The sequence below is a fragment of the Chenopodium album genome, chromosome 11 (genome assembly GCF_948465745.1).
Source record: "Chenopodium album chromosome 11, dcCheAlbu1.1, whole genome shotgun sequence".
NCBI lineage: Eukaryota > Viridiplantae > Streptophyta > Magnoliopsida > Caryophyllales > Amaranthaceae > Chenopodium > Chenopodium album.
Window position 1 is genome coordinate 35,453,844 of NC_137844.1, and position 5,568 is coordinate 35,459,411.

General features: G+C 37.0%; 1 non-coding gene across 1 annotated transcript; it reads right to left on the reverse strand.

The window, feature by feature from the left end:
- Positions 1–5,052: 5,052 nt before the first annotated feature.
- LOC145569816 (small nucleolar RNA R71) lies at positions 5,053–5,158 on the reverse strand. The gene has a single exon (XR_014096345.1). It is a non-coding gene; the product is annotated as a small nucleolar RNA R71 (small nucleolar RNA).
- Positions 5,159–5,568: the final 410 nt, after the last annotated feature.

The following is a 5,568-nucleotide window of genomic DNA, read 5'->3' on the forward strand; positions in this document are numbered from 1 at the left end:
CTCGGTTGCGTTCTCGGGAGACAAGAGTCAAGTTTTAGATAAAGCATACAATAGTCAAGGATCCATGTGCCGCTCATGCAAAATATGTAGAAGGCTTGAAAAGAATGAAACCTCACATGGTTGTAGCAATAACTCACTATTAGTTTCAAATTCACCAAAAGGGAGCAACTCCAACTTTCCACATACAATTAGAATCCGGCTTCAAGGTCCCAAAAGTTCTAAAGAAACTACTTTAGCATACTCTATTCTAGAGTCAACCAAAGATAATCTCAAACTGTGCATACCGATATCACATAGGAAACCATTCATTCAAAAGCAAAAGTTCGGATGATATTATGTCCATAACAAAAGCATAACAAGAAAAGAAAACGAAAAAAAGGCTTAAAATCATATTTTTTGATATTTGCATTTTTGAAAAGAATGAAATGAAAAAAAAAAGTAGAAAAGGGAAAGAAAGTAAAAGATAAAGAAACGTGCAAAGATGCATGCATGTCATATAAATCCCAATCGTCAAAGAGGTGGTCATTTGACAACATCGCCAATGACCCCAAACACCATTGGTGTTACAAAGCAAACATCCTCAAACCGTTCAACTCTTCCTAAACTAATCCTATTCTATGCAAACAATGAAGGAAAAGAAAGAAAAGTGGGAAATAAGAAAGATCTCACCGGGAATCTAAGCTAAGCTAAGAAAAGCGGGGTAACGAAAATACCACCTCCATGAAGCTCCAATCAAGCATAACAAGAATTGTTAAAGTCGAGTGAGAATGAAAAAAAGAAAATGGAACTATATACAAAGAAAACGGTTAGTAACTTCAAAACAAAATAATAAGAAAGCAAAATCAAAAATAGAAAAAAAAAGAAATAAAATCAAACTAATCTACAAAATCAAATCAAAACAAACCAATCAAAATATCAAAATCAACTATACACTTGAAAGAGCAAAATCAACTATACACCTAAACTACAATCATTTGGATCAAAGGGATTTGGATTCAAGGGTATTGGATTTAGGGATTTAGATTCAAGGGAGCAAAAATCACCAACTCATCATAAAAGAGCATTCATCATCAAAATCAATCATCAAAAGATTCTCAACAAGAAAAACATGATATGATCATGGAAAATAACACTCAATAACATCAAGTATAGACCAAGAAAAGTAATCATAAACCATCAATGCATGAAAAATCAAGGTCATCCAACAACAACAAAAGTGGCCACCGAGACCCTTCATAAGACTAGTGTCCCCCCGAGCGTATGGAAAAAAGATTGAGAAAAATTTCCAACGACTACAATTTTCAGGGAATTAGCTCACAAGGGGTCTCGGTGGACAAGGAACTCCCTCCGCAGAAGTTCAATGCCAATGACATCCCTAGATTCAAGCCAACTAAAAATCCCTATTTTCATTTAAGAGCTTTCAAAACTATAATGAACATCAAGGGAATTGATAAGAAAGTTTTCCATTCGCTGTTTTTGCTATCTCTAGAAACTATTTGTCAACAATGGTTCTTTTCCTTAGACAAAGAGAAGATCTCTTCTCGGGACTCTATAACAAACACTTTCATTGATAGATACAAGTACGACATTCAAGTTGAAACCGACCATAGAGAACTTGAGATGTTGAAGTAAAAGGAAAACGAAGGATTTACTTCCTTCTTCAATAAATGGAGGGAAACTTCCTCTAAAATGGTCGAGTTTCCTACTAAAAAGGAATTTGTGAGGTTGTTCATCAAGAATCTCCATGAAAAGTACTCAAAACATCTCAAATACCAAAGCATTGAAGACGACCTTGCCAAAAAAAAAAGGTGCTAGCAACTCTAACAGTGGCTGGAAAGGAAAGAAGAACGACAATCCTTTTACTTCCAAAACTACCCACTAAACAATGTTAGCACCTTTAACTTGAATGAGGTCCTTTCCATGAACAATCAAGGGCAAAAGAAGTCATTTAGGAGAAACTTCACACCTATTGGCATGAGTTATGACACGACATTTGATCGACTTCATGCTAAAGGTCTTATAACTCCTATTGGATCTTTTGGAGATCCACCGGTCGAAAGGAGGACGGCTAGCTGGAACCCAATGCACATTGCAAATATCACAAAGGAAGGAGCCATCTCATTGAGAATTACTAGAAGTTAAAGGAAGCTATCCAAGACTTAATTAAAAGTAAAAAACTTTCATTGTCTCCTACAAGCAAGAAGCCAAGTATTAATAACGCTCCACTTTTAGATTCCTTGGCAATTTCTGATGAGGAAAACCATGTCGATTCATCATCCGTCATTAAACTAATTGGAGAAACTCATGCACTCGAAGAAGAGGAGGAAACCTTTTTCGATGCCATGAGTTATTGCCCCATAGGAGAACAACCTGCTACTAAAGAGGAGGCATGGCTCCTCAAAAACACAATGAGGGAGGTAATTGACATATGTCGAGAGGCCCTCGACCATGCAAAAATGGTTCAAAACAAGCGTGTCATTGAAGAAATGATGCCCACAAAGACTACTAAAAGAAAATCATTTTCTTTCAATGTAGTCAAACTACCCCAAAAGAATAAGAAAACCATCTTTCAATGTAGTCGAACCACCCCAAAAGAATAATAAGGCATACACACCTATTGGGACTTCTTATGCAAACATGTTCAAAATGCTCTTCTAGAATGGGAAGATCAAACCTCTCAAGCTGAGTCCATTTGAATTGCTAAAAAGGACAGATATATTCTACTTTCCATACCATTAATCAGGAGGACATACTATAGAACACTATTTTTAAATTCAAGGACCTACTCCAAGAATTGATTGACAGTAAAAAGTTAGTGCAAATTCGGCCAGAAAAGCGTGAAAGCATCAATGGAGTTTGGGAAAGTAATGATGAAGATGTCTACCTCAAAGACATAGAAGAAACTCCACATTCCTGATGAGCGTCGTTTATGGCGCTCAAAAGAATAAGATTTAGGTTCATTTTCTCTATTTTCTTTCATCATTTTCATATAATTCTCTTAGTTTTGTTTGATTTTCCATTTTTATCATTCACTTTGGTTCTCGATTAGTTTTTACGAGTTTTTCATATTTTTAGTTAATAATTCATAGTTTTAGTTTTAGTTTTACTTTGTTATGCTTTCTCTCTTTGTTTTATTTGTGTTTTGTAGGTGAATAATCAAGTCGATTTGCTCATTTTGGGAATGCCTTGTTCCCGGGCATCATCTCGAGTGAACTGATGATGGGGATGCTCGGGAGCGCGGAGTTTGATCAAGCAAGAGAAGGAGCCATGGCCTCGTGCACCACACAGGGATGTGCGCGCGTGGTACTGGGGTGCGTGCGCGTAGACCCAGCTGTGCGCACGCGCGGCTGGTCTGTGCATGCGCACGGCCTGTGCGGCTCCCTTCGCTCGATTTTCCTATTTATGGCTTATGACTTTCTTTTTTATGACGACTTAACTTTATACTAGAGAGAGAATTTTTCCAAAAGTAGTAGAGAGAGAAAGTAGAGAGAGAAGCTTAAGCTTTACTTGTTTGTACTTGAATTTGATCTTAGATTTCTATTTGATCTTGAAATTCCTTCTATTTAATGGAAGTTTGTAAGATTTCTTTCCTTTGATTTACTTTTAATGCAATTCTTTCTAGTTTCTTGAATTTTGATTGGGATTACATTCCTTGCTCTAGAATTTATTGATTGATTGATTTTCTTTTGTTTAAGCTTTAAATGAATATGAAATTGATTGAATTTGTTTTGTTTCTTAATTTCACCATGTTTAGTGAGTAGATTAGTTGATAGGGAGAAGGGGAAGCATGCTTGATTGACTATTTTTGCTAGTTGATGATGCTAAATTGATTTGAATGTTGCAATTAAATTGGTTGATGTAGTAGTGCATGTGATTAATTAAACTAGGAGTGATCAACCTATAAGATTAATCAAGATTGCATTGTAAATTTCAATGACATGAACCCTTGATTTGAGGATTATTTTAATTGATTGAATTTGATTGTGATTTTCCTTATTAGCCATTCATAGTGAACCCTAGCTTGGCTTATAGGAGATAGCTTTTGGATTCCTTTTATTGCAACTATTGTTTGTCCCTTGTGATGTTGAATCAATTGAGTGATCTATAAATTAGCATAATCATCGAGCTTGCATGTGGAACCAATATCCCTAGTGTTTAGCATATTGAATTCTTCGATTTGTTTAGCTTTTGGACATTTTAGTTACCAACCACTACCATTTATATTCTTCGATTTAGCTTGACATAGGATATAGCATCGTTCCTACTCATTCCTTTGGGTTCAACCCTTGACTTACCATATACTTGTATTAGGGTTGGTCGAGTGTTTACAAATTAAGTTTGGCTCTAGAGAGAGGTAGATAACGACCTACATTTTCCTCTTGTCAAAATTGGCGCCGTTGTCGGGGAGTGATATTGGTGCTTTGTTATAGTTGTTGAGTCTATTTCACCTTTAATTGAAAATACAAAAATATTTTCTTTTAGGCTACATTTGTAGCCGTGCTACTAACCATTTCTTTTGAAATTTTATGCATAGGGCACGTGGTCATTCACTAGTGCCATTTGATCCAGAAATTGAGAGAACTATTGCAAGGTTGAGGGGTGGTAGACGATCTTTGAGCCCTAGCATTTCAAGTGAAGAAGAACCACAACAAGAAGAACAAGCAAGAATGGGAGAAAATCTGAGAGTGGCACTAAAAGAATTGGGGATTCCCGGTGCATATAGATTTGAGAGTGGGATTGCTCCACCTACAACACCGACAAATGATTTTGAAATAAGACCGGCAATGATCACTTTGATAGAAAGGCGACAATTTAGTGGGGCCAAGCATGAAAGCCAACTAAACCATCTCAAGGAGTTCGAAAAATATTGCAATACTATCAAGGTGAACGGAATTTCCCATGAATTCATCCGCCTCAAGCACTTTCCCTTTTCTCTCATAGGGCGTGCTTTGGAATGGGTAGACAAGGAGGTTAAGCCGAATTCTCTAAGGATATGGGATGAGCTTACCAAGGAATTTCTATCCCGTTTCTATCCTCGAAAGAAAACGGCGGAGGCTAAAGCTTTGATTCAAGGTTTCAAGCAAAAGACAAGTGAGAGCCTCTGTGAAGCATGGGAGAGATACAAAGAGTATCAAAAAGAATGTCCTCATCACAGAATTCCAACCTATCAAATCATTCAAATCTTCTATGGAGGCCTTAGCCCTCAAGGAAAATCATGTTTAGATGGAGGAGCTGGAGGTCCTATCATGAACAAAACGGAAGAGGAAGTGGTGGACATAATTGAAGACCTAGTGAGGTATTATAGAGATTGGCAAGATGAAGAAAGAGAGTCAACTAGCAAGAGTAACTCTTCGATGTACTCGGTTGATCATCTAAATGCAATTAACAATCTATCCTCACAAATGACAAACTTGGGGAAGGAGATGTCCGCTATCAAGGTAATGTTGGAAAGTGCTACCTACCAAGTTTCAAGTCTTCCCTCCCAATCTAAGGGGAGAGGTATGTCTTCTAATTCTCAACCCCCTCCTTCTTCTAATAACATGCCTAGTGGATGCTTGTTTTGTGATG